This window comes from Equus przewalskii, chromosome 1 (assembly GCF_037783145.1).
Source record: "Equus przewalskii isolate Varuska chromosome 1, EquPr2, whole genome shotgun sequence".
Classification (NCBI taxonomy): Eukaryota; Metazoa; Chordata; class Mammalia; order Perissodactyla; family Equidae; genus Equus; species Equus przewalskii.
This window is the reverse complement of record NC_091831.1, coordinates 48,275,033-48,293,629: the sequence shown is the minus strand read 5'-3', so window position 1 is coordinate 48,293,629 and position 18,597 is coordinate 48,275,033. Positions and strand designations below refer to the sequence as shown.

The window sequence follows — 18,597 nt, the reverse complement described above, 5'->3', positions numbered from 1 at the left end:
AATAGTAGCAAACTCTGAAGCATGGGCAAGAAAACCTGTGAAATTGACAGCAGAGATTCCTGTTCCTCCAGAGAGGGAGGGGACCCACCCACTCAGAAGACCCACGTTTCTCCTCTTTTGGGGACTCCTTTCCTGAGAAGGGATGGCTCCAGCAGTGGCTCACCCTAGGTGATTATGGGGTAATTTATAGTATCCTAAGGAGGGTCCTAGTTCAGCGAGCCAAGAACTCCGATTTGATCTCTGACAGACTGTGTGACTTTGGAAAATTCACTTTTCTCTCTGAGCTTCAGATTCCTCAATTTTTAAAACTTCTTTGTCCTTTTAAGTAGTTATGACATTCCTTTTTAAAAAATACTTATGTTGTATACCTGAAACTAAAATAATGTTATATTTCAATTATTCCTCGATGAAAAAGTACTTTTCTTACTCTAAAAATGATATATAATATTGTAGACATTTTTAAAAATACAGATAAAAAATAATTATTCATAATCCTACCCCCAACTGTAATCATTGTTAATATTTTTGTGTATTTCTTTTGGCGGGACTACTTGGGATTTTAGTATCACTGAATGTATATCTCCCGGTGTGGGTTGCTCCTACCATGCCTTTCTGAGGCTTGCACTTGTGCCAACAACACTATCCATATACTAGGCAGTTTGATAACTAACTCCCTGTAGACTGGGACATAGTCTTCTTTTTTTTTTCAATTGAGGTTGTAATAGTTTATAACATTGTGAAATTCCAGTTGTATGTTTTTATTTGTCAGTCACCCTATAAATGTGCCCCTCAAGGCTTGTGCCCACCCCAAACCCCTTCCTCTGGTAACCAATAAATTATTCTCTTTGTGTGTTAGTTTATCTTCCACATACGAGTGAATCATACAGTGTCTCTCTTTCTCTGTCTGGCTTATTTCACTTAAAATAATACCCTCAAGGTCCATTCACGCTGTTGCAAATGGGATGATTTTTGTCTTTTTTATGACTGAGTAGTATTCCACATCTTCTTTATTCATTCATCCGTTGATGGGCACTTGGGTTGCTTCCACTTCTTAGCTATTGTGAATAATGCTGCAATGAATACAGGCGTGCATAAGACTCTTTGAATTGTTGATTTCAAGTTCTTTGGATAAATACCCAGTAGTGGAATAGCTGGGTCATATGGTATTTCTGTTTTTAATTTTTTGAGAAATCTCCATGCTGTTTTCCATAGTGGCTGCACCAGTTTGCATTCCCACCAACAGTGTATGAGGGTTCCCTTTTCTCCACAACCTCTCCAACATTTGTTGTTTTTTGTCTTGGTGATTATCGCCATTCTAATGAGTGTAAGATGATATCTTAGTGTAGTTTTGATTTGCATTTCATTGATGATTAGTGATGTTGAACATCTTTTCACGTGCCTATTGGCCATCTGTGTATCTTCTTTGGAAAAATGTCTGTTCATATCCTCTGCCCATTTTTTGATCAGGTTGTCTGTTTTTTTGTTGTTGAGTTGTGTGAGTTCTTTATATATTATGGAGATTAGTCCCTTTTTGAATATATGATTTGCAAATATTTTCTCCTAGTTGGTGGGTTGTCTTTTTGTTTAGTTCCTGGTTTCCTTTGCCTCTTTACTCTGATGAAGTCCCACTTGCTTATTTTTTCTTTTGTTTCTCTTGTGCAAGTAGACATGGTATTCAAAAAGATCCTTCTAAGACCAATGTGTGACATAGTCTTTTGAATGCCCTTGGTGATATGTCATCTGAGACTGGTTGTAAATATTGGAAAGGTCACTTGAATACAAATCTGCATGATGAGAAGGATGATCAAGCTGGCTACCTCCATTTGGTGTTGCTTATTATTATTATCATCATCATCATCCTCACTATAAAGTTTAAAGACTGTTTTTCATCTTTCTCTGGAGTTTCCAAAATTTCTGATGCTTACATGTACAGGAGAAGAATAAATTTCATTATTTTAAAGCAATATTTCCCAAAATGTGTTCTGTGGCACTGCAGATACTGGAGAAGTTCCCCCCAAAAAAGAGTTCTGTGGTCGAAACAGTTTGGAGAAAGCTGCATACTTTATCTACTCCCTTAGGGCAAAGAAAACCCTTTAAATTTAATTAGCTGTGTTTCCTAAACTTACTTGAGTTCAAGACACTTACTTGGTAATGACACATCAGTTTGCCTGTCAATCAGTCACGACGGGCAGTATAGTTTGGTGGACAAGCAGACTTCTATGGGCACATAGCTTAATCTCTCTGAACCTCAGCCTCCTCTTCTGCAAAATAAAGATTAAAACTTTACCTCCACCACAGAACTACTCTAAAGGCTAAATCAAATAAAACATGTAAAGAATTTAGACCACTGACTAGCACGTAGCAAGTGTTCAAAGAAATGGGAGCTCTTATTATTTATTAGTTGGAGTAGAAGAGAGGGCGAGGAGAGGATGAGGATGGAATTTAAAATGTGTGGAGAAAGAGAAGGGTAATAAGGGCAGTGATTCCTCTTAACCGAGATAGCAAGTTGTTGCCCAAACACAGGACATCCATTTTTGGCACTGAGGCAATCTAGATTCCAGAGAATCCCTCCCAGTACAGAACATCTAAAAATGTTTTGTAAAATATAAAATTCATATTTTTAAATACATGGTAGAACTAGGGGGAAAGAAGAGGAAATAACAAGAAAGCGAAAATTCGAAGAAGAAAGCAAGCACAGGAGCCTCCCTCCACTGGGCTCATTCTCAAGTTTTTAGTAACGGACAGTTTGGGTTTAGTGACCTGTGCTCAAGTGGCAAAGGACAAATCCTGAGACCACTGCAATGTGGGAAGGTGTAGTATACATCACTGTATACATTTAGGAGCCCCTAAAAGATAACTAGGTCAGTGAATGAAATAGGAAGAAAAAAACCCAAAATATAAAGGGACGAGTGGTGGGAACACCTTCTGTCTCAGCTTTAGCTCTAGATGGAAGAGAATCTAAAGAAAAAATCTCTCCTGATAATTCCTAACTCACCATGAATCCATCCTCCCTCATATAAGCTAGAACCCATATCATAAGCAGTCTCAGGTTGATGGCGCCATACAACACCTGACAGGAGCAAAACCAACCCTCTCTTAAGAAACACACTTCAAGACAGGTCTCAAAGATGTCCCAGAGGAATCTGACTACACAATTTAAAAACTCTCTAAAGCATATTTGGAAAGAAATTATCATCATCATGAAATAAATAAACTGCAGGTCATCCTCAAACAGACAGCAGACGCTGGAATTACCGGATACCAAATACAAAATAAGTTTAAAGGACCATCCAAAAGTATTTAGGGGACCAGCCCCATGGCCGTGTGGTTAAGTTGGCATGCTCCCGCTTCAGCCCAGGGTTTCACCACTTCAGATCCTGGGCGTGGACATGGCACCATTCATCAGGCCGTGCTGAGGCAGCGTCCCACACAGCGCAATCAAAAGGATCTACAACTAGAATATACAACTATGTACTGGGGGGCTTTGGGGAGAAGAAGAAAAAAAGAACAACAACAACAAAAAGATTGGCAACAGATGTTAGCTTAGGTGCCAATCTTTAAAAAAAAATTTGAAGTATCAACCTTGATGAGCCAGAGTGAAAAGGACCAAAGAAAATGTCTGAAGATAAAAAATTTAATAATTAAAATTTGAACCTCAAAGGAAGATTTAAACACTGGTTTAGGCAGAGACAAAGGGAAAATTAGTGATCTGGAAAATAGATCTGAAAAATTACACAGAATGAAGCACTTTATTTGAAGAAGAGACCACAAATCCACCACCATATAGTGAGAGATTTTAACATATGTCTCTCAGTAATTGATAAAGAAACAAATGAAAACTGGTAAGGCTGTGGGAGATTTCATCACATAACCCACTAGTTTGGATTTTGTGTGTGTTTGTGTGTGTGTGTGTGTTAATGAGGAAGATTGGCCCTGAGCTTACATCTATTTCCAATCTTCCTCTTTTCACTTGAGGAAGGTTGTTGCTGAGCTAACATCTGTGCCAAGCTTCCTCTATTTTCCATAGGATGCTGCCATGGCATGGATTGACAAGTGGTGTGTAGGTCCACGCCTGGAATCCAAACCTGTGAACCCTGGACCACTGAAGTGGAACACACGAATGTAACCACCATGTCACTGGGCCAGCCTCTAGATTGGCTTTTTGATGGCTGGGAGGGATGGCCTCATCAGCTGCCAGTCCCTCAGCGCTTAGTGGGAACTGTTTTACCTGGTTCTTCTGCCGCGATAGCTAGCTTAAAATGACTGAGGGAAGGATATTTTAAAGCTACCTCAAGCCTCACCTCCCAAGAAACCTTCCCACAAGACTCTCCTGAAACTAGACTTCAGTAAGGCTTACATTCCTGTGCCTCCTGGTTCTTAATGATTGCCACTCCGCATAATTCCAGTTGTTTTCTCTTTTATTTTTATTTGACTTTCAATGTAATACATATACATTATTAAAAATTTCCAAAATACAGATAAAACCCCCACCAAAAAAAAGAAGAAAATTAAAATGACCCATGATCCCATTATTCATAGATAAGCGTTGTTACTGTTTTAATATATTGATTTCAGTTTTTTAATGTGTAATTTCATTCATTCGCTGTTTAAAAGACGTACCACATGCCTTACACTGTTTTAGCATTTGGGCACCAGTAGTGAAAAGTAAAGTCCCGGTTTCATGACACTTACATTTTTTCTATACTTTCATATGTGTAAATATGCATACATTTCATTTAAAAACAAATGAAGAGAAAAAGCCAAATGAGATCATCAGTTGGCGATTATTCATGTATCTGTAATTCCCTCAGTGAGGAACCAGATGGCAGTAATGACTACATTCTTCACATCACCTGGCAGGGTATCTGCTGCTAGAAGGCACTTAACAAAGATTTGTGGATCCAAAAGTTGAGAGTGAAAGGGAGCAGAGAAAAGGCAAGAAGCAATTGGGATCATGGGTCCCTCTTACCTTTGGGCTGACCCTAGTGTAGCTCTCAAGAGCTGGTACAAACCAGCTCCAGCACACCACTGCCCAGCCCTAGCCCTGTCCCTGACAGGACCCTTACATCCTTCTGCCTCCTAGTTCTGCTGGTGCCCTGAGGAACAGGACCTTCTCTCAGAAGGAAAGAGGAGTGCAGAGAGAGAAGGCTGGGATGCCAGAGACCAACCTCACCAATTCCTCCTTTTGATCTAACCCGCTTTCCTTTTCTTAATCCTGTTCTCATCTCTGGATAATCAGGGAGTTGCCTAGAACAAATGGAAGACCTACTATGCACAAGACTGTGGTGTGGATTCAGAAATCACAAAATTGTGATCCTCACTTTCCGCCAGCTCACCATGTAGTGGCGGAAGGGATCAGAAAGATTGCTAAGCAATCATAAAAAAAAAAAAAATTGGTATGGAGCCAGCCCTGTGACCGAGTAGTTAATGTTCTGCACGCTCTGCTTCAGTGGCCTGGGTTCATGGGTTTGGGTCCTGGGCACAGACTTACTCCACTCGCCAGCCATGCTGTGGCAGCATCCCACATACGAAATAGAGGAAGATTGGCACAGATGGTTAGCTCAGCAACAATCTGCCTCAAGCAAAAAGAGGAAAATTGGCAATAGATGGCAGCTGAGGGCCAATCTTCCTCACAAAAAAGAAAGGGTGTGTGTGTGCACAGGACCTGGGCAATCCAGACTTTGCCTCCAGGAATCCTCCAGTGGCCTCATCCCAGGGATGATTTGCCTCTAAATCAGGCAGTGAGCATTTCCCCGAGCTATGCAAAGTCCTTCTTTCCCTTCTATCTTTGCTGTTTTTTGGCTCATAGAATCACTAAATATTAACAACCTTTAAAAAGATCCCAAACCAACTCATTCCAATGAGACTAAGAGTTATCTAGGAATCGAAGGGACACACTGAAGCTCATCAAGATAAGCCTGCTTCTATGTCACAGCCTGTAATTTCTTTGTCCAAGTTTTGGGGGTAACCAGGTCACTAACAATAGCTTTTCACATTTCTGATAATCTTATGTAAGAGGCAACGTTTTTTAAGTTTGTAGACACATGAAGCAAATAAGCTGTTGGAGAGGTTTGTTGCAAAACTGGAAACAAAACGTATCTCATAGTTTACAACGACTGGGAATCAAGGGTTGGGAGGTGGCCCAAAAATTCTCGCTTCCTGTCGAAAGCACATTCAGCTCAGTGGGATACATTTGTCTGGTTGTGATATGTTAATGATCTCTGTTGTGTATTTACGCTTGAAATTTTCACTGATTCCTGTTATTTCAGACCGCATACGCCCACACAACTATGGTTACTTGGAATCCTTGACTGGAATACATCAGGAGTAATTGGGCTGGTATGCCATCTTTTGTTGATAATTGGAAACTTTTGGACGCAACACAAGAAGTTAACAAATTCCCCTGAACTTAGCCATATGTTTGAGGAGTTATGGCAACAACAATTTTCTGCATGTTTCTAGCTGGAACTCAAGAAGGACTTTGTGACTACTGCACAGGTCTAACTCTAATGGTCTCCAGAATATTATTTCATAAGCAGAAACAAGATCCTTGCCTAATAAATTATTCATAGACCTGGTTGGGACCCCATATTGCACAAGATCTACTCAAAAGGCTTTTTTTTATTAAACTACAGTCAGACCGCAGGGCAAAGATAAAGGTTTCCATTGCAAGGCAAATTAAACACTCCATCCAATTTATCATGTGTACTGATTTAAACTGGAGGACTCAGTGAGATGTTAAATATTTTCCACATCTGATTATAAAAGTGAGAGAAGAAACACAGATGGAGATGATTGCGCTTTGGATGAATTTGGGAAACCAAGGAGACTTTATTTTTTAATATACCACATTTTCCTCTTAAATACCTAGTGAAAGAGATGTTTCTCTTGAAAAATCTATCAGATCAAAACTAATCAGTCAAGAGGAGGAGGCAAATCTGATTCCCAGGATATAAAAACAAAAATCTAATTAAACAGGAAAGGTAAACACAGTAAAAGTTTTTAAAAATATACCCCTAAGACTGGATATACATCAGAGAAAGCAAATTTATGTAAAGAAAACATGGTATGGGAATTGTTCAGATAATGTGAAGTAACAGCATTATCAATATCAGGTGAAGTCAATAAAAACAAGATTGGTGAAAACTTTAGCTGGGCTTTTAGTAGGGTCATAGCTTGGTGGAAGGGAGGGGCTTGGTTAGTCTCGTGAGCTTGGGACTGAGAGCCAAAAGACAAAGCTCCCAATCTTGCTTTGCCACTAACAAGCTGTGTGATGTTGCATTACTCACTGATCCTTTCTAAACCTCAGTTTACTTCTCCATAAAATGGTGACGCCAGGATATATTATCTCTACTCTTTCTACCTATGTTAAAATTTAACTTCTTGCCCTTTCTCCTCTTCCTCACGTTTCTGGTCTTATATCAAAAGATATGTTTTTAAGAAAATGAAGAGTGTGTCATTAATAGGATTTTATATTGAAAGCTACCTGCAAACAAAAGGCTTCATTCGTTGGGCCATTTTTTTCAATCATTCAACAAAATTGATTTGAAAACCCAATGCCTGTTGTAAACCAGATACTGTACAAACCCACAGAAGTCTTCCATATAAGGTGTGAGAGTGAACTGGACAAATTATTTGCCCTCAAGGAGTTTATTGTCTGGTGGTGGGGACAGACACATAAATAGATAATGTTAATAAAAGGTATAAGTAAATGGTAGAGGTAAACACAGCAAGCCTTGGGAGGATGAGGAAAGGATATCCTCACATCTAGGATGGGGAAGGTTTCCTAAAAGAGGAGACACCTGAGCTAAAGAATGAGTGGGGCGTTACTGGGCTAGGTAGAGAAGAAAGATCGCCAAGTATAGAAGAGCAGAAGTGGAAAGAATTACAAGCTGTTAGGAGTTGCTAGAAGGTAAAGCACAAGGTAATGACAGCATAAAAAGTAAGCAAGCGCTACATAGTGGAAATCCTGATGTGCCTCGTAAAGGAGATTCATTTTACCCCATAGCTCAGTGCTTTGCTAAGAAATCTAGGATGCAAATGCACCAAAATTCTAATATGGTACTAATAAAAAGAAAATCTGAATTTTGGACTTAATCTAGATCTATTTATTCAGAACCTCTAGGGATGAGGTCGGGGGTTCTGTATTTTAAAAGAAGAATCCTAGTATTTCAGATATGACCTAAAGTTTGAGAATCATTTGTATTAGATATTTTTACACCCATTATTTTCACTTAATTTCCACCATAATACTATGAGTTATGGGAGTTGGGGCTCAAAAAAAGATTTCGTTTCCTAGGAGAGCAAATGAGAACAAGATAGATATTATGTGCTAAATAATATGGAGATAAATGGATGGTGATTATCTCAGGAACAGAGAATAAAACTGGGACTTGGGGGCCAGAAATAGGTTTCAAAATGGGGATTTCATCTCTATCACAAGGTAGAATATCCAGGCAACAGACTGAAGCATAAGATCAGATATAACAAATACTAGTAATTGAAAGCACTTCCTAAAGTCTCAGTTTTTATTCTGTAAAAGGGGAATCATAAAATCTTTCAAAGGACCATATAGAGTCTGAGGCAATACCCTACTTGCAAGCTACAAGGTTAGCCTGACACAGTTTCATGGATGCTAACAGAAGACACCAGGTTCCCGTGTCAGAGACAAAGGACAGTTTATGACTTATGTCAATAGCAGTAGCCAGAAGGTCAGCATTTCTGTGCTGGCCCCCCAAGGCCCATTTCCCACAGAGATATGCAAAAAGTGTTACGTTACAGAAGAGGAAACTTGAGTTTGAGGAACCTGAATCTTTTATAATGGTCAATAAACATGCCTATGCTTTGCTCTGACAGGAGACACTATCTCTATCTTCCAAGGCTGTTTGTTATACAAACATCCTTCAAAAACTAGTCTGGAACAAAGGGGAGCCAGTGCCTCACTCACAATATGTGCAGAAATGCAAGAGACCCACAGAGAATTATCTCCCCATCACATATACCTCATAGGCTGATACAGTAATTAAATGGAGTAAAGCACATAAATTATTTAACAAGGAGTTTAGAACATAGAAATTTCTGGGTAAAAGTAATTGCTATTATTACGGTTATAGTAATTGTCATTTGGTTTTTTGTCGCTGTTGTTAAATATCACTCAAATTAAAGCTGGTTTATGGTTTACCTACCAGCCTGCAACTTATCTTGAGCAAGAAGAGGATCAATCCAGAAGCTTGGAGTAGGGTGAATCTTGCAGGTGGGACTAGATGGCCATGGCTGGGGAAAAGAGAGTGAAAAGGGCAGAATGGTCACTGGAAATATGGCCCTTAGGAATCTCAGTGGGGACCACACGGTCAGGCCTCTGTTGTCAGAGGCTTCACACTCTGCTATTTTGTTTCTTTCTCTATCCAAACAGAATCTGAAATTTCCTAACATGGCATCAGCCTACCTGGTATGCTTTGCAGCATAGAGAGGAAAGAACATAAGAAGTCTTGGATTTGAATCCAAGCTTTGCAACTTACCAAAATTCTTTTTTAAAATATAAAACAGAATAACTGACATTTAAATCTTTTGTATTTCCACTACCCAAGATGAGCTTTAGGCAAAGTGATGAGTTTGGACATAGGAATTCAGTCTCTTTGAGGTCCAGCCTCTGATGGCCACTGCCCAGGGGATGGTTGGCCTAGATCTGCTATTCATGGCCTAGAATATAGGTTTTACTTATCCTTTATCTCCCCAGGCCATTTGGAAGTTGTAGTCCTTGTTTAGCTTTTTCACAGGATTTAATCCTTTCCATCAAAATACTTAATGGTAATTTCAAGTAGCTCAGTACCTTGCTAAAGGCCAAAACTTTCAACCTACCCCAGAAGCACAGGCCAACTGCTTGATGATGGGCTGGCCTATTTATAATTTAATGACTATCGCAATGTATTATTTTCAGAAGCTCTTCCTGGGCATGTAAGTCATTTCCCGGTGGAAATGGTCCTTTCTTCTTGCTCTTCTTGATTTGTCAGGAGATAATTGCTTGCCATGTCTTTGCAGACTTCAGGGCCTGTGCCTCTAATGTAGTATGACATTTTAGAATGGCCACTAGGCTTGGGGTCAGACAGTATGGGTCCAAGACCCAGCTTTATCACTTCCTAGTTCTCTGGGAGACAGCATCTAGAGGGGACGAACTCAGGCAACCCTGGGTCTGAATCCTAGCTGTTCACTAACTAGGTGACTCCTGGCTGACCACATAAACTTTCTGAGCCTCACTTTTCCCATTTGTAAACTAGACGTGATAATACCTACCTGGTAGAGTTTCCTGTGAATAGTTAACGTGGCATCCTGCCTAGCACAGTGCTTATCATGTTACAGCAGTCACTCAACAAGTGTGACATCCACTCCAGCCTCAAGGGTCTCATCTTCCTCTGAACTTACAGCACTTGATAACCCCAACAGTAGTGAAAAACTCACATGCCTATGGGGCCCAGCACATAATTGAAGTCAGTGAGTACAAGAAAAATAACACTGCAATTTTCAGGATACAAGGCAATTGAGAGTTGGCCTCAGCAATGGGAAGAAAATAGGGAGGGCTGAGGACTGTGGAAAACTGGGGAATGTGTGTTTCATCTAAAACACCCACCACTCCAGCCCATAGTTACTCTATACAAGGACAAACCCATATTAATAGATCTGTTTTTTCAAAAGAAATCAGAAATCTGGATTTTTAGGTAAACGGTCTCAATTTTTAAATATTGGCTCACTAAAAAACAAACACACGCACAAATTTGGAGCCCAAACAAAATACTTCTATGAGCCTAGTCCAGCCCACCAACTAAGAGACTCTGTTTAATCCCATTTGCTTGCATCACTTAAACCCTGGACTTAAATTACTCCTTAGCTCTTTTTATTTTATTGTATAATTTTCAGCGCTCAAGTTCTGTCTCCAATTACATCTTGTTAAGCTACTTGAATGAGATATCTGAGAGCAGAGTTGGTGTCTTACTCAGGAAATAGCCACAATTGGTAAACTCCCCTTTGGGCTATATCCTTTAAGCTCTTGAAATGGCTTGCTTCCCTCCAGAAGAACTTGTTGACTTCTTTCTGCCATGACACAGGAATACAACAGCTGGCTGCCTCTGGGAGGTTGAAAATAAACAGGTTCAGAAGCTCTGAGGACAGCAAATGGGCGTTGTAGGTAGAGAAACAGCCCAAAATAAATACAGCTGTTGAGGCGGAAAATTCTATTTACTTTGGCTCTTTTGAGGTCTGCACTGGGGGAGGGAGAGTTGCTCATCCTGAGACTTTTCATTTACTGATGATGGAGACCCCACTCAGGGGCTGGCCCCCAGAGCTAAGCACATTCGTACGAGCCATTCAGTATACACTTGATGATTAACAGATCGACTAGATAGATAACTCAAATGATAGAGAACATTCTAGCAAAATGAAGATGATGACTTAAAGGTCTCTGCACTGGAGGGCCTGTGTTAATATCCTTTCTAGTTTGAAATATAATTCACATCGAATGTTCTTTAACAACTAGCTTTTGTTTGTCATGTTGATGTAATAGAAAAGATACTAGTTTAGGAGGCAGAAAATCTTGGCTCTAGTCTTAGTTAGCTAAGCTGTGTGATCTTGGTAAATCATTGCAATATTCTGGGCCCCAGTTTCCTCAGCGATGAAGTGAAGGATTTGGAGAGAAGGTCTCCACTGGGAGCAGTGGAGACAGTGTGGGATGAGGAACCAGGAGGGCCACCTTCACAGCCTGGCTCTGACCATTCTTTCCTGTGAGAACTTGGATGGCAAAGAACGTAATCTCTGAATCTCTGTCTCCACCTCTGCCGGGCAGGACTAATCACAGTCTCCTTCCTGATGCTGCAACTGTGAATTAGTGAGTAGAATTTGCAGGAAAGTGCTTTGTAAATGGATATGCAAGCAGAGACATCAGTACCAGACAGACCTAGCTTTGAATCCTGATGACTTCCCTGTGCTGACGGAAAGGTGACTTAAGACTTTTAAGTATCATTTTCCTAATTTACAAAAGGGAAATAATAATACCTACTTCATAGGGTTGTTGTGATGTTTAAATTAAGTGAAGTGACGTCAGGAAAGTGCTAGACAGGACCTGGCACAAAGTGTCTTAAATAGTTATTATTATTGCTAGGAAACCATGAAAGACACTGATATAAGATCGCCATTTCAAAATTCTATGATTCTGATTGGCTGACTCCCAAACAAAACTTCTTTTTCACACTTTGATATGACGCAAAATTTGTTTCTCTCCCTTCCCAAAAAAAAAAAAAGAGAGAGAGAGTATTAAACAACAAAACAAAACAGAAACAGTGATCCAGTTTAAACTGAGTGTGAACCTAGTTGTTTTCTGAAGTCTGGGAGAGACTAGAACCGAGACATTCAGACACCCAAGACCAAGCTTGGCTTTCCTTGCAAGGGCCTGCTGCCCTGAGGTAAAAGGTAATGGGAAGCTTTCCCTCAGAAAGAAAAGATCACACTCCCTTCTTCAGAGGGGGCCCCAGGGAAATACTTGGGTCTGCAGTGGTCCAGGAAGCAAAAGTAAAAATCCCAGACAGGTACTATTGCAAATGTGTTCTCAGGGCAACGTTCCAGGCTTCTGTAAAATCCAGGTCACAGGAATAACTCTTTATCTAAATGGCTCTCCAGACCTTGCCAATATCACAGGGTACACTTGACATCAAACGGCATCTAGATGGCAAGAAATGGGTTGAAACTCTCCTCACAAGACAACTGAATGAATCAGTCATTTATTCATTGATTTACTCACTTAAAACACAGCTATTATGAGTCTAATAATAGGCACCACGCTGGATGCTACAACCATACACAAAGCAAAGTCCCTTCTCTCAGTGATGATCTGAAATATAAAGAGTCTCACACATCACTCCGAGGGCTTTATAAGTCAGGGCCCAGAGAGGAAACATTAAGATACATGAAACAATATTAAATGTGTCTACTCTACCACAGATATCTTACTGCTGACACTTTATCCCCCACAAAAGGGAAAGACTAATTATACACATAAATATGTTCATGAAGTATTATTTATAGTGTTAGCAACAATATAAATGTCAAAAAAAATTGAATAATGGTTCATAAAGTTGGGGTGCATGAAATAACGGAATGCTATGCAGACATTAAAAAGGATATAATTATGCAGATTAGAAAGATGAAAATTGCTTATTCATGTGAGATGATAAAAATAATACAAAATTATGGCATATCAAAGACATTCAACATAGAGTTTGATTACATCTCTGAAAAATAAACATTTGTTTCTGAATAAGACCTGGAAAGGAATATAAAATATTTGTAGTTTTATAGGATATTGGAATTTTGGATGTTTTCTCCCCCTTTTTCTAGACTTTCTACAGCATTATTACATGTGTAAGCAAAATAAGAGGTTGACACATGTTGTGATTTGAATGATGGGAGAAAATGTTTCTTATCCTTTTAAATATCTCTTTCTGTACCATATCACTGGATACAAGGTTTATTAGTTAATTCTCTTTCACATCTGGTCCCTTTCTGCATTCTCATTGACACTGCTTTAGTTCAGCTTCTCAGTTCACTTGACTCCTACAGTAGCCACTAACTCACCCATGTCCCCATTTTCAGACTTCCCAGGTGTTTCTTCTTTCAATTAAAATACTTCTTTTCCTCAAATATTCTGTCCTGGTGATTAAATGACCTATCCCCAACACACCAGACCTGCACGTGTATATCATGTCTGAGCCTCAGTCTTCCACCATCCCTGACATTAGAGATGCAGGTACAAAGCATAAAAAAACAGCTTCCTTTCCTATATTTCACATTTCTTCTCTTTGGCATGACTAATTCTGAAGTCTTTCCATTTATACCTGGGGAGCAGAAGAGGGTACTAGGTAAGACTTCAGAAGCTATTCTTCAGCACAAGAATAGCTAAGACATATCTGAAGAATTAGACTACAGTGAGGGGACTTGTTAAAAGCCAAAATAAATAAAATAGGGTGGGTACTCTCCTCCCAGTAAGGATTGAGTAGCTCCTTTCAGATTAATCCTTCAGGTATAACAACTAAAATTCTGGAAAAAATGTATAAAACAACTTCCTGGAAGAATCGGAAAGCAACTGAAAGCAGGAAGAAAATGGAGAGGAGTCTACACTTAGATGAAGATGATGGAACTGGGTGAATTTTCCACTTTTAAATGGATTTTTATTTGAGGGCAGTCATTAGCTGGTTAAACTCAAATAGAAGTCTGTAATCTTAGCGGCTTGAAAAACCAAAGAACAGAGTTTGGGGCCAATATAGTAGCTGAAAAGTTAGGGGAGAAATCCAAGGGAGCAGAGAGCCAGAAAAGGGAGAGTCCCAAATTCCACATACAAATTCTCCCCAAATCTCTGGCTGATCTCTGAACCACACAAGTGTGGAGCAGACTCTAAGCCGTCCTGCTAAGGCTTCAGGGGTTAAACAGAGATTTCATTGGCAGGGTAGACAGAGCTGGGAGTTTGAGGTGAGCAAAGTTAACTGCCTTCAAAGTCAACATTTGCAGAAGAATATAACAGAATTTAGAGACTGCAAAATATCATTTACAGTGTCTAGGATGTAATCCAAAATTACTAGACATGCAAAGAAATAGAATAATGTGAGGCATACTCAAGAAAAAGGGCAATCAGTGGAGAGCAACTGGCCAGATGTTAGAATTAGCAAAGATTTTATTACAACTATCCTCGAGAACACAGAAGAAAAGATGCTTATAATGAATGAAAAAGTAGAAAATCCTCCAGCAGAGAAACAGTAACTATTTTTTAAAATAGAAATTCTAGGATGAAAAGATGTCTGAAATTTAAAAATAAGAGATTTTCCCCAGAAATAGATGGAATGACAAATAAAACAGAATAAAAAGCTCAGAAACAGACCTATGAAAGTGTGGAAACTTGGCACATAACTGAACTGACACTGAAGATCAGTAAGTAAAAAACAGACTATTCAACAAAGTATATGAGTTAAATGGACATCCATACTAAAAAAAACAAGAATGGATCACTTCCCCACACCATATTTGAAATCAACTCTAGATTGATTAAAGATTTAAATGTAAAAGGCAAAATTTCAATAATTTTAGAGGATAATATAGTAGAAAAGCTTCATGACCTCTGGGCAGGTAAGGGATTCTTAAATAAGAAACAAAAAGTAGTAAACAAAAATTATAAATTGATAAATTTTAATACATTTTTAAGATTCTAAAGCTGGACACAATAGCACGTATATAGAGTAAGCTACTGTTTTTATAAGAAAAAAGAGAAAATGAGAATGTATATACAGTTATTGTTGAAAAGAAGCAGAGAAAAGATAACCAACAATGGCTGTAAATGTTTATCTATATGGAATAGAGTAACTGGGAACCGGGTGGAGAGTGAAGAAACAGGGATCAGGACTTTCTGAGTAGATATATACATATATATTTGTATGGATTATTTAGTAAATGTGTATATAGATATAGATTATTTAGTAAATGTGTATATATTCACCTATGTTGGGCCTGGGCCTTGCTTGCTCAGCCAGAGCCCACAAGCCCATTGCAAACATGTGTCCCTCTGCTTCCCTTCCGGGCAGGATGCCCAGCTGCTAGGCTTTGTAAGGATCCAAGGCCTGGCCAGCCCAGATCCTACCTTATTTCACTCAAAGAACATCACGTCTCAAAGGAACACAGAGCCCCTCCACGTGAGCTGCTGTTCCGGGGAAGGCTGGCTGTACCAGGGACAGCCCCTCTTGGCAAGCGTATAGAACCTTGTATCCCCTGCCTATATAAGAAACTCCTTCCCCACCCATGGTAGCAGGTGCACATTTCCGTCCAGCCAGCTGCCACTGGACATCCCTGTAAGTAACTCAGTGAATCTCTATGTCTCATTTGCCGTCTTTGGGTCTTTCCTTTGCTCTCTCCTCAACCTACCCTCCACTGCTCACCCAACTGGGTGTGCAGCCAGACAACCCATAAAATATGTAAATATTGGAAATATCTTTTAAAGTTAAATCAAAATGGATTTTAAAAAACCCAAACTCTAAAATTGAATACGAACAGAAACAAATGCTTCTACCTGTAAATCAAATTGATAGAACACTTAACCGTACAGCGAAAATAATTTAAGTAACTTTTGAACACAAGACTTTCACTGTTCCCCCTTAGTGTGATACAGTCTAAGGATAAAAAAGAACTGCAAAGAAATTTTGAACTCTGTTTAGAGATTTTCTTTTAATAAGGGTACTGGTGGTGTTGCTCTAAAACTGTTTTGTGTGCATTGTAGGATAGAGAAAATGAGAAAATGTTGATTGTGGGGTTTGGGGGAAGCAGAGTTTTCACTACGAGAGAAAGGAGATACAAAAATGGAATGGGAGAAGATAAGAAATAACCCTGTGGTACTGGATTTGAATTAGAAGTAGCAGCAAGAACTTGGGATTTTTTTTTTTTAAAGGAATTTCCTAGCACTTTCCCCTGAAAAGAGCTAGAAACAATGAGGCACAGTAGCAATGAGCACATCTGGAGCAGAGATGTTGTATCCTAAATCTCATTCCCCACCACAAGGAACCAGAACTCTTTGGAGAACTGGCTGACACCAAATCAAGGACAAGGAATGTACAAAGTAAACCTGGAACATCACATGGTGCCAGAAAGCAAGTATGTGCTGAAAGATGAGTGGATTCATGTTGTTATCAGCAGCAGAGCTATTTTCCAAATAAAAAATTATTTGGAACACTAATAAGTAAAAGAGACAAGGTAAAACTATGAGAAGTGTTGGGGGCTCAGATCTCCGATCATTCACCCTCCGTCTCATCTCACATCCCCATTTGGTGGCAGCCCCTGAGACCCATAGGTTGAGAACCACTAGTCTATTGAAAATATCTTGGGTTTAGATATCTGGAGACCTGGATGCTAGCCCAAATTTGGCCAAACACTAGCCGTATGGTCTTAGGTAAATATTTAGTCTCTCTGGGCCCTATTTACTTATGTGTAAAGCAAGGCTAAAACTACTAATTTACTTATTTCACAGTTGTTGTGGGGATCAAAGAAGAGGATAATTGTGAAAATGCTTTCGAAGGTTAAATAGAATGGTTCTATAATAGTGTAATTTATTATAGCCCATAGGGCGTTGAGACACATTCTTGTACACCATTTGGCTGCTGTCATTCTTAGCAGTTGCCAAATGGCAATGTAGTAGTAAGGGATTTTTAATACATATTAGGGGAAGACGTAGGTTCCTGACTAGCCTTCCTTTGATCACGAATTAACTAGTCACATACTGTGTCAGGCATCTGACAGCACAAAGACAAAGACACAAGATTAGGATCTCAAGGAGTTCACTGTCTAATACAGGAAAATTAGCGTAAATAAAATACTTGCAATGTGCTGTAAGCACAATGCTGGGAACATTCATATTACATTTGTAACCAGAAGACAATACAATTAGCAGTGCCAGGATTAAGGGTAGAGAAGGTGGAAGAGAATGCTGCATAGAAATAAAGTGCCAATGTAGTAAATCAGCTGGCAAAAATTAACGAGTAATGGGGACAACCTGATGGTGTAGTGGTTAAGTTCGGCACACTCCACTTGGGTGGCTCAGGTTCATGGGGTCAGGTCCTGAGCACAGACCTACACCACTCATCAACTCATGCTGTGGCAGCGTCCCACATACAAAATAGAGGAGAATGGGCACAGATGTAGCATGAGAAGAGTAGCTCAAGGCCACTCTTCCTCAAACAAAAAGAGGAAGATTGGCAACATGTGTTAGCTCAGGGCCAATCTTCCTCACCAAAAATAAAAAAATTTTAAAAATTAAATTAATGAGTACTAACTTGGAGTTAACGATGGCAGACTGAAAACATGCATCTACTTTCACCCACCCTTGAAACCCTCACTGACCCTAAAGTAGCATCCTAAATCTAGCAGCACAGCAAAAGGATATAATATAAACCAACATGGGTTTACACCAGCAATCTAAGATTGGTTTAACACTTAAAAAACAATCAGTCAATGGAACTTGCCATATTAACAAGTTAAAAAAGAAAAATCATTTGATCAATTCAACAGATACGGAAAACAATTGATAAAATTCAACATTCTTATGTGATTAAAAAGAAAAGGATCAGCAAACTAGAATGGAATGGATCTTCCTTATCTGAAAAAGAATAAAGAAAAATAGATTTGAAAAACCCATAACCATAATTTTTAATAAGGAGACACTGAAAATTATCCCTTTGATATCAACAACAAAATAAGGATATCACCATCCCACTTCTTGTCAACATTGACATAGGGGTCCTAGCCAAAACTACAAAGTGAGACAAAGAAATATGTGACATAAGGATCAAACACAAAATATAAACGTTATTATTTGCAGGTGATAAGATTGTATTCATAGAAATACAAAAATAATCTAGAGATTAAATTATTAATTCAGTTTGGCAAGGTTGTTAGATACAAAATCAATACAAAAATTTGTTATTTCTAGAAGATCCAAGATGGTGCCGTGAGTAGTCCTCTTTGTCTCTCCCCCTTCGAGTCTACAATTATTTGGACACTCATCGCTTAACAAAGGATATCCAG

General features: G+C 39.2%; 1 protein-coding gene across 2 annotated transcripts in view; it reads right to left on the bottom strand.

Moving 5' to 3' along the window:
* TFAM (transcription factor A, mitochondrial) overlaps nt 1–18,597 on the bottom strand; it is a 93,355-nt gene that overhangs the window by 17,422 nt on the left and 57,336 nt on the right. For both annotated transcript variants that reach the window (XR_011537712.1, XR_011537710.1), the window contains exons 8-9: nt 9,186–9,273; nt 2,146–2,261 (exon numbers count right to left, since the gene is read on the bottom strand). The gene's annotated coding sequence lies outside the window, so the exon portion shown is untranslated. The remainder of the gene's footprint in view (nt 1–2,145; nt 2,262–9,185; nt 9,274–18,597) is intronic.